Source organism: Delphinus delphis, chromosome 3, assembly GCF_949987515.2.
Source record: "Delphinus delphis chromosome 3, mDelDel1.2, whole genome shotgun sequence".
NCBI lineage: Eukaryota > Metazoa > Chordata > Mammalia > Artiodactyla > Delphinidae > Delphinus > Delphinus delphis.
The window spans coordinates 74,318,722-74,344,436 of record NC_082685.1 but is presented as its reverse complement, the minus strand read 5'-3'; the positions used below and the strand labels follow the sequence as shown (position 1 = coordinate 74,344,436).

At 37.7% G+C, this 25,715-nt stretch overlaps 2 pseudogenes; both read left to right on the top strand.

Annotated features, from left to right (window-relative positions):
• Positions 1 to 17,133: 17,133 nt before the first annotated feature.
• On the top strand, positions 17,134 to 17,851 carry LOC132422135 (ADP-ribosylation factor-like protein 1 pseudogene; annotated as a pseudogene).
• Positions 17,852 to 23,992: 6,141 nt separating this feature from the next.
• On the top strand, positions 23,993 to 24,604 carry LOC132422134 (diphosphoinositol polyphosphate phosphohydrolase 2 pseudogene; annotated as a pseudogene).
• Positions 24,605 to 25,715: the final 1,111 nt, after the last annotated feature.

Below are 25,715 nucleotides of genomic sequence, written 5' to 3'. Positions count from 1 at the left end.
AGAAAGGAATTTTCTCAACTGGATATATGCTAGCTTATGAAACTTTCAGGAAATAAACTTATCGGTAAAATGTTAGAGTAATTCCCTTTGAAAACGTAAATAAGACAAGGTTACTCACCACCACTTCCCCAAGAATATTCCATAGATTCTAATTCAGGAAGGTAATAAATAAATAAAGGGTGTAAGAAAAGGAAAAAAATAAGCAAAGCTGTCATTTAACTGTCATCTACTTATATATAATAGGAATTTTTTTTACATGTTTATAAAAAGGGATTTACTGAGGACTTCATTAGTATTGCTAATACACTGTTTCTTAACCTAAGTGGTATGTACACTGATATACATAATAGTATTATCCAATCCTTATAGATATTCTTAGATATGTACTATGACAAAACATTTCATTTTAATCACACAAAGAGTTTTTTTTGATTTGTTTTTGTTTTATTTTGTATCTATAGTCCCCTATTGCATCTAATTTGATATTTTGCTATCACTTTTCTTCATATACTTTGTTAGTTGTGTTATTTAGATCTGGAGTATATAAATACATGTTTTTCTATGATTCCACATATTAGAATGCCTATTGATTATTTCCCTAAATGTAGATGTTATATGTTCTTCACTGACACAAACTTAATCTTAAATATTATTGACTGTTTAGAGAGCCACATCGCTACTAATTCATACTAAGTTTTCATTTAACTAAATTTTATAACCCTAAGCCATATAATACAACTAAATGAACCTGTACTTTGTTCATTTTTTTAAATTTATACATTTATTAAATACGAATTGAGTGGTATGTGTTAAGAATTCTTTTTGACACTGGGGTTTATGTAGTTCACAGTCTAATAGGAAAGAGTGACAATGAATCAATTAAAATATAGCGTGATACCCTTCATGTCAGATTGTGTTGGAAGGAAGTCAAGAGGGAAAACTAAAATCTTTTTCAGACATGCCCCAGCTTTGTTATATCATGGTACATTCATTCGAGAAGTCTGAAATCTGGAACTCAGTGAGTATGGCAAGAAAAAATGAAATGTGAGGCAGAAACTAGAAAGTTTGTTCTTGCTATTGTTATCATATTAAAGAATTATATACTATCCTGAAAGTGTTGGATACTAACTTCCTTGCAACTTATGCAAGGATATGAGAGCCTAAGTCTTCCAATTCTAAAATATTTTTCTCATCACCAAAGCAGAGTAGATTAGAGGAGTAAGGAGTTAAATTATATATTATCACAAATAAATTACATTATCACAAATTATAGATTAAGTCAAGGTGGGATAACTGAAAGTTAAGGGCATAGGCTTTTTTTTTTTTAACATCTTTATTGGAGTATAATTGCTTTACAATGGTGTGTTAGTTTCTGCTTTATAACAAAGTGAATCAGTTATACACATGTTCCCATATCTCTTCCCTCCTGCGTCTCCCACCCTCCCTATCCCACCCTCTAGGCAGTCACAAACCACCTAGCTTTTGAATGCAAATCCCCAGAGTAAATCTAATTCAGTCCTGCAATCTCAGGTGTGGCATGAGTAGGAATATAGTTTTTAGGAAAAGTATACCATAAAGGGTTACTGCCACACCCTATTATAACATTGAATGATATCAGCTAATAATGCATGCCTTTTTTTTCAGTGATTATACAAACTTTTCACTCACGGAAAGTTTATTTTACAGCTAACCTGCATTAGCTTATAATACATTGCAGCCTTTAAACACTTCTTCAAAGTCTATATCATGAAATACTTGTAACTCACATGATTAAGAATGGTAATAGGGTCAATTAAATTCCAGCCTTAAAAGATGTTAAATAGGCTGCTTTTCTAACCCACCTTCTAATTTGAAAAATAGTAACTAGGCATCAACTCTATAAATACTAAGATTGTTGTTTTAGGAGACAAGCTTCAAGACAGAAATAGACGGTCTTATATAACCCCCTCCCATCCTTCATTTCAGCCACTTAGAAGTGTGTATTTGCAGCCAGCCAGCCCTTGACAAGCCCCTCAGAGTGCTATATGACTCTAAGTCAAATGTTCCACAGGAGATATGCTGAAGTTATTCTGTGGTTGAGGTGATTTGCATCTGAGTTCAGATGTTTCAAGTCAAAATGTTTTCCCCTATTGTAAGCTATAGAGCCAAAAGTCATGATGAGTTAATTATCTAAATGTTTAAGTAAGCTTCAAAGGAACTTTTAAAATCAACCACTGGAGCAGTGCCCTGTGTGCACTCTGATAAGTACGATGGTATTCTCAGCGGCCAGGATGCCCATCTGCCCACAGCATTTAGCTGCAGATGACAACTGTGTTCCCCAAGTATATTGCACCTAAAATTTGTGGATTATTCTTTGTTCAACCTTCTGCTCAGTGGGTCTTCTAAAAATTTAAGTAAATTACGTAGAGCCACCCTCCCTTATAACCCTTTAGAAACCTACTGTTGCACGTGGGATGGACTCCAGTTTCTGTAACAGGGCTCTGCACAATCTCTCCAGTGCTGTCTCCCACTTAACCTTCTCCATCAGACCAACTGGCTGGTTCTTCAAACACACACATATACAAAACAGTTTGATAGTTCCTCAAACACACAAAGCTCTTACCACTTTGGAATATTTCCATTTGTTCCTAAAACCTGAAGCTCTCTCCTCTACTCAGTAATTAATTAATTCCGACTAACCTTCAAGTCTCAGCCAAAAGATGACTTCCTGACTTCCTTGGAAAAGCTGATTATCACCCCTGCTGAGACTTCAATACGACATTCTTGCTCTTCCAATGCTTCCAGATATTGGAATGCATGAAAATACTAGTGAATCTCAAACATGTGCACCCATTAACGTATTTTCCCATTAAGTGTTTGCTATGCTCAGGTACTGTTGTGTGGAATATCATCATTTTATATAAGGAAGTTGGTAAGTCCACAAAAGATGATTCTGTCAGAGGTAAATTCAGAATAAATGTGTAAACAGGCAAGAATAAACATACTGCTCACTTCTTAATTGAGGGAATCTAACTGCCACCAGGTAGCTTGCCGCTTACCTTGAAGCATGTTACTATAAAGGAGTATCAAGGCTAGTTGAGTTGCTAAAAACTTGTATACTCAGCTGCCAAAGAGGATTTCAGCAGTAATAATATAATCAGTAGTGATAGTAGGGTTGTCCTTGTGGAAGGAAGTCTATGTCATCATGCCCATACATAGTCCCCTCCCATGGCAGCATTTTTGGAATCATTGATCAAGCTGTGACCTGGATGGCAAAGAAAATAAGTGATATTCACAAAATGGGTCATCTTATTCCTAATGGTTGTTAAGACTGTCTTCTTGAGAGGTTCTCTTGGTGAGCATTCACAAAGATATATTCAAGTTCAGGAACCATCGCAAGAGGTTCATTTACAACCTTTCTCTCCAGTCACATTGCCACTAAACTTCCATCTTTCCTCTAAAGCCCTGACCACTTGACTACACTGTTAGCCACTGGCTGGTTCATCTCTTCTTCAAGTTAAAGTAAATAATGAAAATGTGTTACTCAAAGTTCTGCCATTGCCCTTCCAGGACACAATGACAGAAGCTGACAATCACAAGTTTCTATTTATAGACCTATTTTTAGCAACCCTCAGAATTTTGAATTTTATTCCATGTAATCTGTCCAGAATTTTAAATCTAAATTTGATTCTTTTATTTTGTTACTTAAGGCTATCAGAAAAAAATTGTATATCTCTGTTTCTCTGGACCTACTGTATTTGCTTTAAATTTTCCACAGTGTCATTTGTTGAAATCTTCAGAGTTTCAACCTCAGTGAACTCATGGTCAGTGGATCACAGAACATAACCTGATTAACTTGTTTTGACCTCTTGTACCATAGGCTGCTTACCATCTTAAAATAAGGAAAGGACTCAATGTATTTCCATTTCCTTGGCCTGATATTCCATTCTAAATATTCCACATGTCCCTAAAGATCTGTTGCCTATAATTCACTCTCTGGTAACAATATCTGTAACTTAAGATTCCATTTTATTGACAGGCAACCGAAACCAACTCTGGACAAATTAACAGCAATAACAACAAAATAGTTTATTTGAAAAGTAACTGGGGTAGACTCTAGGAATCAAAGGAAGAGCTGGAAAATATAGGTCAAGAGAAAGATTGAATGAGGAAATTTGGGAGGACTTCAACAAGACAAATACATCGATATTGTCTTTAGGAAGCGTCTACCGAAGTAATTCTACTCCAACAAATATCTTTATCTTACATTGCCAATTTTCAAATTCCATGATAATTTCTCTGATTGGCTCGGGATGGAACAGTTTTTAAGGAAGTGAGCTTGAGAGGGTGGAAGCCAGGTCACATGGCATTTAAGGGTCAGTGTGTTTCCTGTATATAGGGCCATTTACAGAGAAAAGGGAATCTTGAAGTGAGGAAGCCATCAGAGTGTACTACACTCTTTTCTTAGGCCATCATATCAGGATAGAAAGTCACTTAAAGGGCACGAGTCATCCTCAACATTTCTAAGACTCATTCTTAGAATGAATACATTTCCTCTCTACCTCTCCCCCAAAATTATTGTATAAAATAAAATGGTCATTTTTTATCTAATAAGTCCATTGGCACACTAGTCTCTCCTAAAGAGTTTACCAGTTGTATTCTTTGTTAGGATATTTGCTAAAATCATGATTCAATAAGTCATTATCAAGATTTTCTCCTTGCAAATTTAGACTACTTATTTCAGTCAATTTAGAAACTGAAATATTTCAACACATGTAAAATCCTTGATATATATCTTTTCATAAATTTTAATTCGATTTCATTTGCCTGTAGCTAACTTCTATTTGCACTTAAAAAATTGATCATAAGTGTGCTGAGAACAGGAAATAACACTCAAGTTTCTGACATAGCTATTTAGTCATATGGTTATTGGATTTATTTTGGAAAGAGTTCCATGAAAGTCAAATAAAAGGGAATTACCTGACAAAAATGTTAATGGTTTTAAACACAATTCAGGAATTGCAAGGCTATGGCACCAACACCACTTTTAACTTTTGTCTTCTGGCTCTGGACCACTTTTATTTGTTCCATGGTCATTTTATCATCGTTTGAGTTGGATGTTGCATTTGTGCAAAACCCTTGTTTGGATTGTGTAAATGTGAAATACCAAAATGATTGTCAAAATAAAAAGTAATCTGTGATCCCTAACTGAAGATAGCCTGGATAATTAATACACTCATCACATGAAATGAAATATGTGATCATACTCTGACCACCTTAAATAATCTCAGTGTTTTTACGCCTTTCTCCATTGTACTTTTATGCTGTTCATTTGACTATATAATCCCGTCTCTTGGTCTTTGAGACATTTTAGGGATAGAGTCAAAGTGTTTTCTCCTCTGTTCCAGATGTTTGTACTAATGTGTGACTGACATAAATTCTAACAATAAAAAGATACTTTTTCACAGGAAATAGTTTGTAAATCACAATAACTCATAGTACAAAGAGAAGAGGTTAAAAACTGTTGCAGAAGTAAAGAGCTGGCTGCTAATCCACACAGAGCTATGCCCATGATCAGCACATCAGGAGACCAAAATTAGGAAAGGAAGCTTGAAAAAAAGAACCTATATGAGGGATGAGACCTTGAAGCATATGTATATACTAAGACATGTTGCAAAACAAAATATTATATTATTATATGAACAAAAATAAATATTATATTGCCTAGATATAGTATTGGCAATAAAATACAAGACACAATATTTGTCTTTAGGCAATATGGAAATATATTGTTTCTACACTTTTTATTTGTATTTTAATTAAATCCATTTACCTCCAAATTAAAAATGATTTATTAAATATCTATTTTAATGTGTTAATCACAGAAAAGCAAAGACAGTCTTTGTTATTACCAAATTTCACAGAGAGACAGAGATCATTTGTGCAGTCAGAGACATTAACAATATATTTACATATATAATTAGATATTTTATACTTATATATTATCTATTATACAGAAATATAAAATTATATACTATGTAATTATATATTATGTATACATAAAATATTACATAAATATCTGCATTGGGCACAAAGAAATTAAGGCATTTTATAACATTTTTCAAAAAAAGTGTGGATGACAAGGATGAGATTAATTGGCATAAGCAAGTGTATAAAAAGTGTTGTATATGTGTCATTAGCATCTCCTGCTATAAATCACCCCCCCAGGAATTTATAATAAGTGCCAGGACAAACAAAATCCAGGTATCAAGATGTGAAACAATTAATTACTGACACAGTAAACCACAAAAGGATTTCCAAAGGTAAAGGGTTCAGGTTCCTTAAGGAGTGAAGCAAAAGCAAAGCAGAGAGAGTACATTGGATCTTTGTAGTGACTGGGGTGTGGGTCTGGGGGAGAGTCCACATGCTGCCTGGGGGTTTGCCAGGGGATTTGCCACTGACTTCACAGGATGAGTGGCGCACAGGGACTCTCTTATCTTGGCTATGCTATGTGGTGCAGCAGCAAAGACAGGTGAGAAACTAAAAGCTAATCATGTCAAACATAAAAATTGGATTCCATTTCTTTATTATAATAAATGTAGACGAAATCATTCACTATTTTAGAAGTTGTAGTCAAGTCAGGAGATGGGTAAGTAAAACGGGGCTTTGAATTAGAGTGAGACACACTTGTCTAGGTGTGTCAGGTGAGAGAAAATTCTCTACAAGGCTAAGAACTTTGTTAGGGCCTGAGCATTGTCAAGGGAGAGACTTTTGTGGTGATCCTGGGAGTGACCAGGAGCGGCTGTGTTAAATCAGGAAGTAATTGTGGAGGAGAGAATTTGGAGGATGGTTTAGACAAGATCCACTTAACTGATGATACTTAGAATGACAGGAACAGGAAGAGTGAAGATGACAGGTGAAGGTTTCTTTTTCTCACTCTGAGAAATGTCTGAAGAAGGTAGAATCATGATACACATTTTCTCTACTGGCTTACTAGGTTTAGCATTCCAGTGGGTGTTTGGATAGAGAATATAAAAATAATCATCCTTAGTAGACAGTATATTTAAAGAAAAATGATGCTTTTCTGAAAAATGTTATCTACTAATATTTACTGTGTATACCTTGTATCATGCATTGTGTTAGATGCTCTAGTGCGTATAAGGATTGATATTTTCAAAAACATGAGTATTATCTAAACATGTAAAACATTTTTTCCCAGAAATATAGATTTTTGGTGGGATAGATTACATAACATAAAACTTGACTTTTTCCTATATGCAATATTCAGTCAGTGTTTTTCTCTATGGTAAGGGATAAAACTTTATGATTTCTATCCAAAAAATGTCTGTAAATGGTTTAATTAATACTTGATAAGTTTAATGAAATGTGTTTCATAATTTACATATTATTTATAGAAAAGTTCAGATTTACTTTCTACCTATCCCAATATGAGGATTCTTTTTATTTACGCTAGAAATGAATAAAAGAAATGTTAATTGAAACAGAATACTTTTCCATTTTTAGGCCATTCTAATGAAATATCTTAGGCCCAGCAACCTCTGAGGGCTGAGTGCTCAGTGCTGTGTGCTTAAAAGGAAGAAATTGTCTAGGCAATGTTTTAAGATATGTTTTGTTTTGCAAAATTAAGAAAAATAATGGATGGCCTCTCCTACTTCTCAAACTGGAAGATGAAACATACAGCAATGACAATATTTGGGTAGCTTGTAGCTCTAAAACTCTGGGCATACAAAGAGTTTACCTATGACTTGATTAAAAAGTGGACCAAAGCTGTTAACAGACACCTCACCAAAGAAGACATACAGGTGATAAATAAGCATATGACAAGACACTCCACATCATATGTCATCAAATAAATGCAAAGTAATGTGTTTTTAAATGAGTTTGCCTCAGGTTATTATGTATAGTAAGCACTTAATAGCAGTAAGTTATTATTCATTTTAGTCTTCTGTTGATGATGAGATACTCAATGAATTTAGATTTTCTCATGTCCATTTAGCTCTGATGTTCAGGACAGAAGAAGAAATACTAAGAACTTCTGTACCACATGCACTGTGAAACCATATATTATAGTTCATTAACTCATTTGGGCAAAGCTTTATGTTAAGTAATAATATTACAATTCTCACTTGGACAGGTTGGCTGTATTTTTTCCAAGGTCATAGATTATACCCTGAATCTCAGTCATCTCCTTTTAATTCATGTCATTGGTTACAAGGAAAAATGGAATGAAAGCAGTGAGTCAACACATATCCATAAACTATACTAGAAAAAGGTCTCAAAACGTATTTCCAGCAGTTATTCAGTCCTGTCACCTCCAAATTCACTATTACCATGTGATTACTACATAATACAGTTGAATTAATCTTCCAAGATGGCATTGCTCTAGTAGATCACCATATTTATTGTGTTTAACAGAGACACATATTCCTGTGTGTTCAGTAGGTACATTGGGTTATAATTTGTGAAGTCCTTGTAGTACTGCATATAATATTACTGAACAAAGGAAAATTTCTGATTTTTGTTTATCTTTTGATTTACACATAGTTCAAATTTACTTTCTCTTCATCCAATCAATACCAGATTGTTAGAACCTCAACTTTCTTGAGTGATTTATCATTTATGGAGGCACATGGCACTTTTTAAAAACACAAGTCAAAACTTCAGAGACGTACAAATTACATTACACATACACATACACAACTTCTGTCAATTTCATCACAGTCAAAACACAGCCAGCTGCTTCTGAGATGATATCAAGTGACAATTAAAATAGCACCAATAATGTTACACTACAGTTAGGTACAGAAAATATTTTATCTGAAAAAAGCAAGAAGTATATTTAGATGGTTAGGATTTATGTTCCCTATTAAGAGAACAGATGCCTTAAAAGATTAATCTTTGGTGCCATTGTGTCTATTTCTGCAGAATGTTGGACACGATGGGGATTGTTTGGGCCAGATGCCTTCCTTGTCCAACTTTAGTCCTCTAAGCAGTGGTCTCCAAATATTTTCTGCATTAGTTCAATAGAATACTAATACGTATACTGTCAAAAATGGGTTCTATGGTCAAATACAATTTAGAAACACTACGTTAAAGCCACACATTTTCCTCTCCAGTGAGCTGTCACACTCTTTAATATACTCACATGCATTATGGATCTTCTAGACAAAATGCATCACTTCCCCAAATTATTTAACTATAGAACCTGTGCCAGAATAACCATTAACCGTTAGGCAGATAAAATACACGTTTGGGACACCAGCAGCATTGGGAAGAAAAAAATTACATAGATATTTAATCTTTGTTTAAAGCATCAAGGAAGTTAACACCAGGGAAAACTCAGAATTTTGTTGGACTTGTTACAGTTATTCCATAATCTAATATGCTTATTTTGATATACATGGTGGGTGTAAACTTGAGTTTTTTCAGTGCTTTAAGGCCTTTAATGGAATTGATCCCGTCCTCTGTTCGTTTGTTTTTTCTTCAGAGGGCATCTAATGGGGTAATGTTGCATTGAATACGCTTAAGGAATTGCTGTTCTAAATCCCATTTGCCATATTTGTCATTCTGCTCATCTATGGGTACTATAATACTTTTCCTCCTTGGAACCTTCTGGCACTACCAATTCTCTTGGGATGACTGTGGGTCTGGTGTGGCTGCCTCAGGGTTTTCTGGTTAAAGAAGGACCCGACTACCTCCTTAGAATATACAAGGACCAATGATTGACTTAGGACACATGGTGAGACTGCAAGGGCCTCCTGCTTTGAGCAGTTGCCGGCAGTGGGCCAAGGTCACCTGCATTAACCTAAATCTCCTCTCCTTGAGCCGAGTGGACAAGGATTCTGCTTAACCCAAGAGCTCATACCCAGCATTTGGACTAAACCAAGACAAAATAGCAAAGCAGACAATTTATTTTTAGCGTCCTCTTGTTCTCTCCTCTCATATCCCAGGCAGACATGCTCTCTGGAATCCCCAGGCAGCCATCGCTCTCCATCAGAGACTTCCTATTGCAACACCCCACTTCTCCACTGCTTGGAAATTACCCTCCTCATCCACCACCAGTGTTTATGTCCTTTCTATTCGAACACTCAACTAAATAATAGTAATTGAATTTTTTTCAATGGCTTTATCACATGAAAAGAAAAATAACTTCTACTTTTCAGTATAAGACTTTGACAGGTTTTTAAAAACTATATGCATTTATTACCATGATAATAATGCAATTAATTTTAAAATAAGCAAAGCAACAACGCAAGGGCAATCAGAGCCCCAGTGTTTTCAGCTGTGATGAAGATTGAGCCTTCACTGGGGCCATTTCTTAGTCACCCTTGCCCAGACTTAGCCTCAGAACCAGATAGCTGGGGGTAGGATGAAAAATGCTGACGGTCTCCTTCTCCTGAGAACATAGCCCTCTGAACGGGGCTGCGGGGAGACGGGCCCTGTTCTGGGCTGTACTCCACTGCAGTGGAGTTTCAGTCCCTGGGCCCCATGGAGGGAGGGAAGGAGGGAGGGAGGGAGGAAGGGAGGAAGGGAGGAAGGGAGGAAGGGAGGAAGGGAGGAAAGAAGGAAGGAAGGAAGGAAGGAAGGAAGGAAGGAAGGAAAGAAGGAAGGAAGGAAGGAAGGAGCGGGTCTTGGTACAGGCATCACCGACTCTCATTGCTCTTGAGTTTTAGTACATTTTCTCTAAGAAATGTTTCTTCTTTGTTGTATGTTCTTAAAACCAATTCTAGAGACTTAAAATGATTTTTTTTTTTTTTTTTTTTTTTTTTTTGCGGCACGTGGGCCTCTCACTGTTGTGGCCTTTCCTGTTGCGGAGCACAGGCTCCAGACGCGCAGGCTCAGCGGCCATGGCTCACGGGCCTAGCCTCTCTGCGGCATGTGGGATCTTCCCGGACCGGGGCATGAACCCGTGTCCCCTGCATCGGCAGGCGAACTCTCAACTACTGCGCCACTAGGGAAGCCCTAAAATGATTTTTTAAAATGATTTCCACCAGTTTCATGGGGTAGCAGTTTCATGGAGCATCTCTAACTGTTAGACTGGAAGTATCTCTCTAACCAGCTTCTGATTTTGTATCAGTGACTCAACTTCTCTTAGATTCAGTTACCTGTTTTTTAAAATGAAAATAATACTGCCTAATTTTTAAGGCTTTCCTTAACATTAAATAACTATACATATAAAGTATTTAACATAATATATCTCATATGGAAGAGTTTTTTGTAAAGAGTAACTATTATGGTCAAAGTGATCATATGTTCTGTATTCATTCATCCACTCAAATATTTCTTGAGCAGAAGGCTATGTTTTACTATTCTAGATGGTAGGAATTTTGAGCAAATCAAAGAAGATTCCTTCAGAGAGTTTATATTTTAATGGAGGAGATAGACAATAAATGGATATATAAAATAATGTCAGGAAGCACTAAGTATGATAAAGAAAAATAAAACCGGTTATGTGACTAGAAAGTGATGGGGGGAGCTGTCGAAGACAGGAAGATTCCCAAGTATTCCACTTTTTCCATTTGAACATGAAGCTAGTTTAAAATTTCCAAAGTTTGGCATTAAATGCCTCTTGTCTTCAGAAATAGAGCAAAAATCCAGTTCCCAGTTTTGGACCTGGAATGTGTAAATGTGTGTGTGTGTGTGTGTGTGTGTGTGTGTGTGTGTGTGTGTGTGTGTATTTATTTATTTATTTCTGCCATGACAGAGGCTAGGCTTCCATACCAATGGTTAAATGTAATAACCTTTAGACATTACTTCTCATAAGTTCAAGCTTGCCTAAAACTGGTGGGGACTGGTAATAGACTGTTCTGGTCACTTTTAATTGTTTTTCTATGATATAAAGATGTGCTATATATATATGAATGGGGGTTCAGAGAAAGCTAGGGAGAGAGATTAAAGGTCCTGTAAAATACTACTGGGATTAAAAATATTGTAGATATCAGAATTTATACTGATAGTAACTTTATAAAAGAAAGAGAGGGGAATATAAAATGTAACATAAATTACTGAAGAGAACTAATTACTAAATTGGTTTTTATGCATTAGTATTCTCTCAGAACGTAGACTATCCCCCTGACTCTTCACTGTAAATCACAAACACTGAGATTCTATTAAGTACCCGATATTACCAGAGAGCATGCAGTTATTAAGGCAAATACCCTACCCTCGAATTGTTCATATTACAGCAGAAAGAAGAACAGAACTACAGAAATAACTATGTAAACTTCATATCCCCAGGCCAGCAGTACAGGACAAGTGTTAAGCTGAAGTTAGCACCATAGCAGTTTTAATGCCTGAACTGCTTCATGTTGTCTCTTCTGTCTCAGCAAGGATGGTGCAGAACTTAAGGGGCAAGGATGAGTTCTTTGATGTCTCCTACAGCCTTGTTGTACTCCTTGTTGTACCTTTCTCAGAACCAGGTACTTCTGGAAAAGTCTGCAATCTGCTGTTACAACAGCTAATTCCCAGTGGATCAGTGGGCTTGGGCAACAGGAATGGTTACTACTTCATACACAGTCTTCCCCGGCTTTAAGCAGGAATCATGTGCTGGCGACTTGTGCAGAGAAAGTTGGCAACATTTTGTATTATAGGCAGGAAGTAGAGGGTTTCATTGCATGGGTGCTGCTCTACCGCTGAGAGAGCTGCTGTGCTCCACAAAGCCATTACCATCATTTGCAGCTGGCTACCATCATGCATTGACCTTTCACTGCAACAGTCCCCTGAACAAATGCTCTGTTTACTGCCTAAAATAGCTTATTTTCTTCTCTGGGTACAGTTTCAAGAAGCTCTGGGCTATGGGTTCCAAACTTGCTTCTCATTGTTGAGAAATTATTGATCTGCTGCCTGGTAAATTCCTGACCATGACTGACCTGATTTAACTCTCTCCCTCTTTTCTATAAGTCTCCTATAAGTTTATCCATTAAAAACCCCAAATAGCCTTTTGGAGTCTCACCTTTCCCACAGGCAACTTCCAATTCTAATCAACCAATCCCCTTTCTCAGTGCTCCAGCAGATTTATTTTAGGAGGTTTAGAAAGGAAAGAACTGATATATAAGACATTTAGAAAGCAGAAAGGGCAGAGCTTAGTGACAAATTGGATGTAGGTAGTGGAAGATTGGAAGGAGTTAAGGGCAGCTTCCTGGATTCTGGTGTAGGCCACTGGTAGAAGACAAATGATAGAAATTCAAGAAGATGGGGAAGCAGAGGATCAACAGGTTTCAGTAATCCCCAAGATTATGTTTCAAAACTCATGATATATGTTCAGCTTCAAAAGGGGAGGGCAAAAGTAGAAAAAAATTTAGCACATAGGCAGAAAGCAACAAAATATAGGCACTAGAAGATGACTCCAGCTTGGATAATGCTATTCGTGGGTACCACTCTAGGTACATGCCAGAGCTTTCACTCAAGTGATAATATCCAAGGATCCAGGCCAGAAGATCTTTTTTATGTTGGTATAGGACTATTACTTGATAATAGACCTATTGCTATACTTTGATGTTAATGAGTTCAAATAGCAGGAAGATGGAAATAAGAAAGTGGAAGCTAGAAGACAGGCATAAGTGATCTGAGAATGAGAGAGTGAATTTTAAGATCTTAGAGTTGGAGCAATTTGGGGTTGTTTAAGAAGTGGCCTACAGGTGAAGGACATTGGAAATATAGGACATCAAAGAATGGCAAGTCTAGTGTATTGGGTAGGGCATTCTTATGGGGGGTTATGTTAACCAAAAGATAGAAACAGAGCAAAGAAATATTCATAAAGCTGGTGATACATAATTCCTCCTAGGATGGTCACTAGGGTAAGGGGAATGCAGTAAATTATGGTGAGGATAAAAAGAATAAGATACTCCATCCCACCCCTGCCTAAGAGAACTTTCTACAGTGCTGGAAAGGCTCTCTATCTGCACTAAACAATGTAATAGCCACCAGCCACATGTGATATGGAGCACTTGAAATATAACTAATTCAACTGAGCAACTGAAGTTTTAATGCTATTTAATTTAATTTTAATTAAGTTTAAATAACCACATTAGGCTAGTGACCATCATATTGGACATTGCAGTTCCAGAGGTTTGGAACAACAGCGTACTGAAACCAGTAAGAGTGTGGTAGTATATTGCTGATCCTACCACCAAACTGGAGGTGGTGATATTGGTGGGGATATTAGTGAACGGGATCTTTTTTACATTTTATAATGAAAGGTGTCCAAGTTTGGAAGATCTGCCTAATTCTATGAACAAATATTTTCCAAATAATCAATGCACAGTTATTCATGAGTAAAATATCAAAGTGCAAGACAGACCAGTGGATTTTAATGAAAAAGGGCAATAATAGTTCATTGACATGGTTGCATATTGCATACTACCACTAACCTGTAAGAATTTACTATTACTTTCTGAGTTTTAGCATAATATCAAAGAACAACATTCTCAATTATATGAAAAGGATATTAGAATCATCTTCCCTTGTTCAATTATATATCTTTGTGAGGCAGGATTTTCTTTGCATACTTTAATCAAAACAACATTCTGCAACAGATTAAATGCAGAGCAGATATGAGAAGCCAGTAATGTTCTATTGTCAGACATTAAAGAGATTTGCAAAATTGTAAAACAATGATACTTTGATTTCTTTTTAATGTGGCTATTTTCTGTAAACATATTTTTATGTTAACAATGCAGTGGGTTTTTATTGTTATTTGTAAGTGAATTTCAAATATAAATTTCTGTTTCAAATTTATAACACAAACATATTGATAAATATAACACAAATAAACAAAAGCTCTTTGGGGTCCTTACTTACTTTTAAGACCATAAAGGGGTCCTGAGATCAAAAATGTTTGAGAACCACTGATCAAGAAAAAAGTTATTGATTCTTCAGGACCTGGCTCAAATCTCAGTCTTAAAACCCCTTTTCTGTAGCTCCCCAGCCACTCACTCCCTGTTCTTTGTATAGCATTTGTATAAATGTTCCTTTGAATGTCTATATATTGTATGTGAGAGAGAGAGAAACAAAGACAGACACAGGCAGACAGACACATATACAGGTGGAATTAAGCAATAGCCCTTTGCATAAAGTGGAAACAATGGTACATTTATGGACAAAGACAAAGGAGTCAGCAAAAAAGGAAAATAAAAATTAAAAGAAAAATACAGAACAATTACACAAAAGCATTTGTTAGATTTTAAGAATACTGGTTATGAGGAAGGACCAAAGTAAAAGAATTAACCTTAGAAAGGACTGCATTTTTCTATCTGCAACTGCATTTTTCTATCTACATTGAGAGAGGTTAAAATTTAGTATTGGTGAAATGGAAACTAAGAATGATGAGAGATATCATGTTGAATGACCTCATCTTGTCAAAAAAAGAGGAAATACCATCATCAACTGAAAGCTAAAAGGAGAGGAGAATTTGACCTCATGGCCATCGTGGCCATCTTGGCCACGAGGTAGTGCTAGGAAACAAACGGAGATGAATAGAAAGCCTCGCTGCACATGAGAGGGGGTGTGGCCATGATTAGATAGCTCAGATGTTTATTAGAACCTCTCCAACCTTTCACTGACTTTCTCTTATACAACAGGGCAGAGAAAGCTACTTAGAGTCAAAGTAAAGTTCAGTGAAAAGGGAGCTAGTGAGCAGCTTGGGCAGGCATGGAACTCTGTAATCAGGAGCTCCAGAGAGGTTTTGTTTGTTTGCTTTATTTGGCACATTTAATTGTATGTTAAGCATAAGGCCAATTATATGAATAACTTACTCTGGCACATAATTGGAGTATATTATAATTTTTGATGTCTGGATAATATTTAATTAAGAATAATGAGCAAGTTTACTAATTATGGCTCTAATTATAATTCTTTTGTGAGAATAAGGAGACCTTAGGGTAAAACATACCCTATGCCTTACTCTCAGAAAACACTATTTGAGACTAGCATCTTATGAAAAATTTTTATCAGCAATCACTTAAGTGGCATTGATGGGGGTACAGCAGTTTATATAAGGTATAGTCTTTTATAATAATTATAAACTGGATCTCATAAATAAATTACTATATTGTTTTGGCTTATTTGGAGAATTACCACTGTTTGGTTTCAATCTTGTTATCCAAAAAAGTGGTAACGTATAGATTTGTGTATTTCCACCATAAAAGAGTTTTGACTCCTCTTCTAATTAGCTGTTACATCCTCCAGTGAGCATGCCTTAATTTCCCAAGGCTAGCTAGATGCCTTTCTATTGGGTTCCCGTAACACACTATGCCAACCTCTCTCTTGGGATGTATCATGTGGTATCATAAGCACTCATTCGCTTGTCTGCATCTCTCAGATAAAAATTTCCTTAGGGCAAGATAGGTATTTTATTTGTTATATCATCCTCAGAGCCAGGCACAGTACCTGGCAAATACTATATAATATATATTTTAAATCAAATTGAACAAAAAAAAATAGGAAAAATGAAGTACTAAAACAAGTCACAATAGGTTTAATATAAGTTAATCTTTTCAAGCTAAATAAAGGGGCAAGATGACAGGGACAGATTTCAGCACTTATGTTTGCAGGTGCACACCTTGTGGCTCTTTCTTGGGTGGCTGCAGGAGATTTTGAATTAAGGATTACACAGACAGCCAATATATCTATGTTCTATTATTATTTAAGCACCTGGCGTTATATGTTTTCTAAAGAACACATTTGTACATAAATATTTGAAATATTTTGGGTCACCTTCATTCTAATTGGGAACTCTCTACTATCCAGAGAATGCATAAAACCTCAGTGAACTATCATGCACGTCTCTTTGGATATTTATTTAAATTAGAAAAATTATTCACCAGTTCTGTCTTAGAAACTTTCAGATATTTATAGGTAATTTTAAATGACCTTTTTGGATATAAAATACATGTAGTTAGCATTATTCAAAGGTTATAGAAGAATGTACAGGCGGTGGCCCCTTGCTTCTGCTCGGCCAGGAGGTCTGACGTGGAAGCTGCTGGCTGGCCAAGCTTCCAAGGAAACCCCCTGGGAACCAGAGCCCGAGCCGGAGCCAGAGCGCAGGCCTAGGTGAGGGGAAGTGGCGACTTCGAGGCTCGATTAGGCTTCGCTTCCGAGGCTGGGGCCAGTCTCTGATGGTCGATGAGGGAGGACAGGCAGTTCATCATGGGTGGCTTTTTCTCAAGCATTTTTTCCAGTCTGTTTGGAACCCAGGAAATGAAGATTTTAATTTTGGGATTAGATGGAGCAGGAAAAACTACAATTTTGTACAGATTACAGGTTGGAGAAGTTGTTACTACGATTCCTACCGTTGGATTTAATGTTGAGACGGTAACATACAAGAACCTAAAATTCCAAGTCTGGGATTTAGGAGGACAGACAAGTATCAGGCCATACTGGAGATGTTGTTATTCAAACACAGATGCAGTCATTTATGTAGTAGACAGTTGTGATCGAGAGCAAATTGGCATTTCCAAATCAGACTTAGTTGCCATGTTGGAGGAAGAAGAGCTGAGAAAAGCCATTTTAGTGGTGTTTGCAAATAAGCAGGACATGGAACAGGCCATGACTCCCTCAGCGATGGCAAATTCACTTGGGTTACCTGCCTTGAAGGACTGAAAATGGCAAATATTCAAAACTTCAGCAACCAAAGACATTGGCCTTGATGAGGCAATGGAATGGTTAGTTGAAACTTTAAAGAGCAGACAGTAATTCAGTCACTTCTGCTCCTCTGAAACGAAGACCACATCACATATCCCTTTGGAAATAGTTAAAGTGTGCTTCACACTACTAAATGTTAAAACTGTATGATTGTCAGCATATACCAAACTGACTGCAACATTTGTAATAAATATTAAAAATAAGTATTTGGTTGGAAAAAAAGAATGTACATAGTAAAGCCTCCTTCCTCCCTCCATTGCCCAGTCACATAGCTCTATACCCTCAAAGCAAACACTGAGGAAAATTTTATAGATCATTTGTAAAATGGGAAATTAGATAAAATGGCTTTAAATAAGTTCTTTTCTTCTCACATATTATTCTTATTGCATACACCTGGTCAAGGCTCTCTCACCTTTTAGATCTCATTTGAAAAGGGACAAACTTAAGAACCTTCCTGACTCTTCATTTTGGTTTAACTTTCTCTTGCTTTTGATCCCATAATATCAGATAATTTATCTTTTATAATATATATCATACCCACAATTTATTATACAATATCTATCTTTCCCACTAGACTATAATTTTTATACAAGATAGGAAAAGTATATCATATTCACAGGTATGCTCTTACCCTTAAACAGTGCCTTGCACAAGTTTGATACATAATGAAATCTTAGTGAATGAGTGTGAAATTAATGTGTGGGTTAATCTATGAGTCCAGTCCAAAAAACAGAAACCATACTAGGTCTTTTAAGCAGAGGGAATAAAATTCAGGGAATTGTTTACATGGATGATAGAAGAGCTGGTGAATCAATCAGGGATAATTAGGCAAACCAGAGATTAAAAACATCTAGGAGCATGACTAGCCTAGACAAGAAGGGACAGAAGGAAGAAGTAGTGATGGAACCACGGAATGCGTTTTGGGACTCAGTAGAGCATAGATCCTTCTGTCTCAGTGCAGAAAGAATTCAGCGAGAGGCAGAGTGACAGCTAAGGAACGAGTTCATTAGTATAGGACGCTTGTGAGAGATAGAACTGGCAGGCAAGGGAATGCCACCCTGAGAACTTAGTGGGCTACATTTTTACAATCAAGGGAAAAAGACCATCTTCTTCCTCATTTTTTTTTTCTTTTTTGCGGTACGCGGGCCTCTCACTGTTGTGGCCTCTCCCGTTACGGAGCACAGGCTCCCGACGCGCAGGCTCAGCGGCCATGGCTCACGGGCCCAGCCACTCCGCGGCATGTGGGATCTTCCCGGACCGGGGCACGAACCCGTGTCCCCTGCATCGGCAGGCAGACTCAACCACTGTGCCACCAGGGAAGCCCTTCTTCCTCATTTTGAGTAGATATCAAACTTCTATCTCTAGCTCCTCCTCCACATGGGGTGGGGGAGTTTTCTTTTTCCTACATGGTCGAACTGGGACTGTCATGGTACTATGGGGATGAGCAAAAAGGCAGTAACATATACTAAAATATAGTAAATCATCTCAGGTTTCAGTATAATGCCACCTTTCCCCTATATTCCTGCTCTTAGTACGTGCAGAAAAAGCCCCTTCTCAAGGATCATTAACTTACTGACTTCAATGGACAGGATGTGGACCATTCCACCACTGTTTTATTGTTTTGGGGTATGTCTCATGCTTCTATCGTGTAGTTTTGTTGCTAAGTAAGCCCACTTGGTTTTGTTGTTAAGCAGGTCTACTTTCTTGTGTAATCATTAATTTATGCCGTCTCCCATACTTTGGTCTCTACTTATGATCCCTTAGTGGGATTAACTATTGAATATTTAATCACCTACTTTGTCCCTTTACTCTGTCCCTATCAGTGATACCAGATCTAGAAGTTGGGCTACTCAGAGAGCTAGAACTTTGGCTATCAGCAGTTGGATCTCAGAAGGAGGGGTTTTTGTTCTGCATGAGCTGAGAAGATGCAGACACAGCCAAAGATATTCCTGCAGAGTCTAAGAGAGGAAGAAATACTCTGGTTTCTCTATTGCTCTCACCTTCCCATTTTCACCATTGCTTAAACCTGTCCAGAATCCAGTTGGCAAGAGAGACCAGCTGGCAGGAAAATGGTGTTCCCTGTGATGTAGAACAGAGTGGGAGAAAGGGCAGGAAAAGGAAGCGCAGAGTAACAAATACTCAGTACCACTGACCCTATAAACCACCTGGCAGGCTCATTTCTTGGGGAGCCAGCCTGTGACCAGCAGAACACAAAATAATAATTCAGTGTAGATGAATTCAGTATAGATGTGTTTTCTGGTATTATTTTTTCAAGACAGTAAAGAGCAACATATTTCTTTGACAAAATGAAAGTATTATACAGGGTTTAAGTCAACGCATACTCATAAGATGCTACTGGGTTGGTATATAGGAAGATGTCTATTGAGTAATTAGTAAAATGAATTGTGTCCATAGACAAAAAGGGAATCATGGTGAGAGTAATTAGTTCTGACATGTAGACTATGTAAGGCTGTTAGAAACACAAAGAATAGAATGGAAAAATTATTTTACATACTTTTGTGGGAAACATTTATAGCTTCTGGGACATAAAAATGTGTGATCATAAACGATCTTGTGTTTTTCTGACAGCAAATTTATGGTCCAAGTAATAGATTTCAACCATCAGAGAAAACATTCCAGACCGTTTCTTTCTTTTTCTTTTTTTTTTTCATTGTTTCATTATTGAAGAGCTGACAGGAAAATGAGGAAAACAATTAGTCAATTACATAAATATAGAAGGTTTTCAATAAATATACTCTATCTCTAGAGTAAAGAAAATATTATTAGGTTATGGAGGATGTGGCCCAACTGTTGGTGAAAAAATTATGTGTTTGTGTGTCTGTAATATTGGTGGTGGAAGGAATCCAGGGAAAGAAGCAAAAAACACAGATGATGAGTTATTTCTGTCTCCTGGTGGAATCTCATGAAAAAAGTAATGCAAAAAAGTGAATTATTTGAACTTACACTATCCAGATAATCTAGTGGTATACCTTAAAGTTTCTGGACACTTGATGCAAGCTCATTAAGTAAATGATTGATTGAATATATGGAATAATACAGGTGGAAAATGTACTAGAGACCATAAAGTAAAATTTCCTCATTATACAGATGAAAAATTGAGACCAAGAAAGGACAGAAACTTTCAAGTTTGCGGATATATGACAGATGATAGAGTTCCTAAAGACTAGCAGTTAAGAATACTCACTTTGCAGTCGGTCACACTTGGGATTGATTTACAACTTTGTTACTTCTTGTGTGACTATATGCAATTAAGTTCTTTCTGCCTCAGTGTTCTCATCTGTTACAGTTGGTCCTCCACATCCACGATTCCTCATCCACGGATCCAATCAACCAAAGATCCAAAATATTCGAAAAAAATTCCAGAAAGTTATAAAAAGCAAAACTTGAATTTGCCACATGCCAGCAACTACTTATCATACATAGCATTTACATTGTATTTACAGCTAATTACATAGCATTTACATTGTATTAAGTATTAAAAATAATCTAAAGATGATTTAAAGTATACGGGACGATATGTATAGGTTATATGCAAATACTATTCCATTTTATATGAGGGACTTGAGTATCTTTGGATTTTGGTATCCACAGATAAATAGTCCCCTGCAGATACCGAGGGATGACTGTAGTGTTAACTTCAGCTACATTTTCCCAAAGGACAGACACGTTCACGCTCGCCAGATGCGCTGGGAGAATTCCTTAGGGATGTGGTCAGCAACACTCCACCCTCTCAGTGAGAATCTGTCCAATGTGTCTCCTCAAGTCTTCCATTTTAAAGAACTATTCCGAAGACTAGAGGGGTCCAACAATATATAATTATACAAAAATATGCTGAAGATTGGTCTAAAAAATAGAATACTCTGGGTTGCTCAGGGAAGGGGTAGTAGGAGGGCAATTTCTAGGTCGGAAAGAAGGAAGGTGATTGCTACTAGGAAAAATTTTATGGAAAAGGGTAGGCGGGCGGATCCTATAGGGTCAAATCCGCATTCGGAGGCGCTTGTTTTTTATGCGTGTTTAGTTGAGGAAGTCAGAAGGTGATAAGTACGAGTAATGAGGCTAGTATTGTGTTTGTTCATAGGGTCAGCATTAGGTTTATTCTTTTTCAGAGTGTACCGAAACTAGCTGATTGGAAGTCAGTTGTACTAATTAATACTGAAAAGACTATGAGCCTCATCAATAAATAGATACGTAAAGAAATAGTCATACAGCATCTACAAAATGTCAGTATCAAGCAGCAGCTTCGAAGCCGAAGTGATTGTTGGATGTGAAGTGGAATTTTAATTGGCGTAGGAAACAAACAACAAGGAAAATAGAACCAATAATTACGTGTAGTCCATGGAATCCTGTGGCTACGAAGAAAGTTGATCCGTAGACCACTTCTGAGATCGTAAATGGGGCTTTGTAATACTGTGATGCTTGTAGGAGTGTAAAATAAACACCGAGGGCGATTGTAATAAAGAGGGCTTGAAGTATGTGCTTACGATTTCCTTCTGTAAGGCTGTGATGGGCTCAGGTAATGGATACACCAGAGGCCAATAGCACGGAAGTGTTGAGGAGTAGTACTTCTAGGAGGTTTAAGGGGTGAATGCCTGTTGGTGGCCAGCACCTGCCTAATCCAGGGGTAGGAGCGAGGCTTGAGTGGTAGAAGGCTCAAAAAAAAGCTGGTAAAAATAGACTTCTGGGGCTTCCCTGGTGGCGCAGTGGTTGAGAGTCCGCCTGCCGATGCAGGGGACACGGGCTCGTGCCCTGGTCCGGGAAGATCCCACATGCTGCGGAGTGGCTAGGCCCGTGAGCCATGGCCGCTGAGCCTGCGCGTCCGGAGCCTGTGCTCCGCAAGGGGAGAGGCCCCAACAGTGAGAGGCCCACGTACCAGAAAAAAAAAAAAAAAAAATAGACTTCTGATACAATAAATAAGATTATTCCATATGGAAGTCCCTTTTGGACGGTTGGTGTGTGGTGGCCTTGGAAAGTGCTTTCTCCAATGACGTCTCGTCATCACTGATATTGTTAGAATATTAGTTAGTAGGCCCAGTATTAGTAGAACTATTGAGTTGAAGTGGAATCATATGATTAGGCCTGATGTTATAAGAGCTGAAAGAGCTCCCAGAAGGGACCAAGGACTAAGATTTACTATGTGGTATGTGTGGGTTTGGTGGGTCATTATGTGTTGTCATGCAGGTGTAAGCTTACTAAGAGGGTGAATACATAGGCTTGAATTATAGCGACAGTGAATTCGAGGATAGTGAGTAGGGCGAGAATGATGAATATGATGAGAGCCATGAATGTGCTGGTGCTTATTAGCACTGGGGTTGTCTCTCTGATTAGATGTATTAGTAAGTGGCCTGCTGTAATACTGGCTGTTAGTCGCACAGCCAGTGCAACTGGTTGGATGAATAGACTGATAGTTGCGCTAATTACTAGCATAGGGATAAGGAGGCCGAGTGTGCCTTGTTGTAAGAAGTGGGCTAGGGATGCTTTTGTTTTATTACGGAAACCTGTAATGACGGCACTGGCTCATAGTGGGATGGCTGTTCCCACATTCATTAAGAGCTGTGTGGTGGGTGAAAATGAGCGGGGCAGTAGTCCGAGGAGATTGGTTGACCCAATAAATAGAATGCGTGATATTAGTATTAGTGATCAAGTTTGTCCTTTGTGATTATGGATACCTATTATTTGTTTTGATATGAGTTGAATTAGCCATTGTTGAAGGGAAATTATGTGATTATTAATTAGTCTTTTTGATGTTGGAAATAAAATACTTGGGAATATAATGATCAGAATGACTATGGGGAAGCCTATTATTATTGGGGTTACGAAAGGGGCAAATAGATTTTCATCCATACTGTTTCTCAAGGGATAGGTTGTTTTTGCACTTTAGTGAGTGTTGATTTTGGGTTGGGGTAGTAGATGTGTTTTGAGATTTTTATTTGAAATATAAATAATGATAGAAATATAGATGAAATAGTAATAAATAATAGTAATATAGTAATAGTAATATTATTACTAGGACAGGTAAGGATAGTAGAAGCAATGCTGCTGTGGTTAGTACTTGTCATACGAATAGTTGTGTTTGGTACTGGGCTATAGCGGGTGGTTTTATGTTCATGATAGTAGTGACAAAATTAACAGCCCCGAGAATTGAGGATACGCCTGCTAAATGTAGAGAAAAAATAGTAAGCTTCTTCATGTGCTGAGTTGGGTGGGACCCGGCCTCGCTGCCTTTGCCCGCGCCGCCGCCTCGCTTTCTTGCGCCCCGACTCGCCCTCGCTCCCACTCCCCGGCGGGGTGGCGGCGGCCGGAGCGGCAGAGGCAGTAAGAGCCTGCCTCTAAGATGAAGTTCAAGCCCTACCAGACGCGGACCTATGACCGCGAGGGCTTCAAGAAGCGGGCTGTGTGCTTGTGCTTCCGGAGCGAGCAGGAGGACGAGGTGCTGTTGGTGAGCAGCAGTGGGTACCCAGACCAATGGATTGTCCCAGGAGAAGTAATGGAGCCCGAGGAGGAGCCTGGCGGTACTGCCGTGAGGGAGGTTTATGGAGAGGCTGGAATCAAAGGAAAATTGGGCAGACTCCTGGGCATATTTGAGAACAAAGACCGAAAGCACAGACATATGTTTATGTTCTTACTGTCACTGAAATACTAGAAGCCTGGGAAGATTCTGTTAATACAGGAAAAAGAGAGAGTGGTTCAAAGTAGAAGATGTCATCAAAGTTCTCCAGTGTCATAAGCCTTACATGTCGAGTATCTGGAAAAACTAAAGCTGGGTTGTTCTCCAGCCAATGGAAATCCCACAGCCCCTTCCCTTCCAGATAGCAACACTGTGTTTGTAACTGCTGCACAGACCTCTGGGCTGCAGTCTAGTGTGGGACAGAGAGAACTGGAAGGACCTCTTCCACCATGTGCAGTCTCATGGGCAGAGGCTTTATTATCCTTGGCAAACATCTGAATGACACTTGCAAACTGTCTGAATTTGCCATGCAGGATTTTCAAACAATTTGCATAAACTGTCTGAATTTGCCATGCAGGATTTTCAAACAATTTGCATGTTTTTTTTCAGATGCTTTCAATTCTTTAAAAAAAAAAAGTGCAAAATATTTTAACAAGCCAAAGCCATGTGGAATTTTTTTTAGATGCCTTAACTGTGCCCCCAGCCCACACACCTTGTTATTTTGGTTGGCATTTTCACAGCATTTTTTTCTCAGTTTTTTGTCCATTTGATGTCAGTCTGTGGTTTTTGTCAGATCAGCTCATTCATGGGTATATTTTCCCCTTAAATTGTTTTCTCATTCACAGTATTAACATATTCAACAAATCCTTCTGTTGTGGGAATTTATGACAATAATTCTTGATATTAAAGCAGTCCATCAACCCCAAAACTTGTTTCATAGGATCACAATTTTGATTCATAGATTCCAGATTTTGGACTATTTCTATATGGCCCTATTTTCAGGAATTTGTCAACACATTTGTCTCAATTTTCGTAACTGGTATTATGTCCCTAACTACCTGATATGGCCAGTTCCCCTAAAACTCAATAGTCCTTTAACACAGAGTTTAACTCTATAGAGCTGGTGATTGTTAGGCAGGTACAGTAAGCAAAATGCATGTAGTACATAACATCTTATCATGAAAACTGTATTCATGGAATTTGAGTTAGCATGTTCCATTGACAATTCCCTTCATCCATAATCTCTCTTTACACAGAATACATGAGAACCATATTTCCCTCAATGTAAATTGCTTTTAAAAACATATTTCCAGTTTTTTTAATTTAGTGACATCTCTTCAGTTAAACTTTCTGGTTACCACCTTAAATGCCAGTCAGTGCTAACTGCCTCACAATTGAGTGAAATGGCCTTCTTGTTCAGCTATTACAGACCTAGATTGTTAAGGCACCTTGGAACATCTCATCTTTTTTTTTTTTTTTTTAATAAATTTATTCATTTTATTTATTTATTTTTGGCTGCGTTGGGTCTTCGTTACTAAGCGCGGGCTTTCTCTAGTTGCAGTGAGCAGGGGCCGCTCTTCTTTGTGGTGCGCGGGCTTCTCATTGCGGT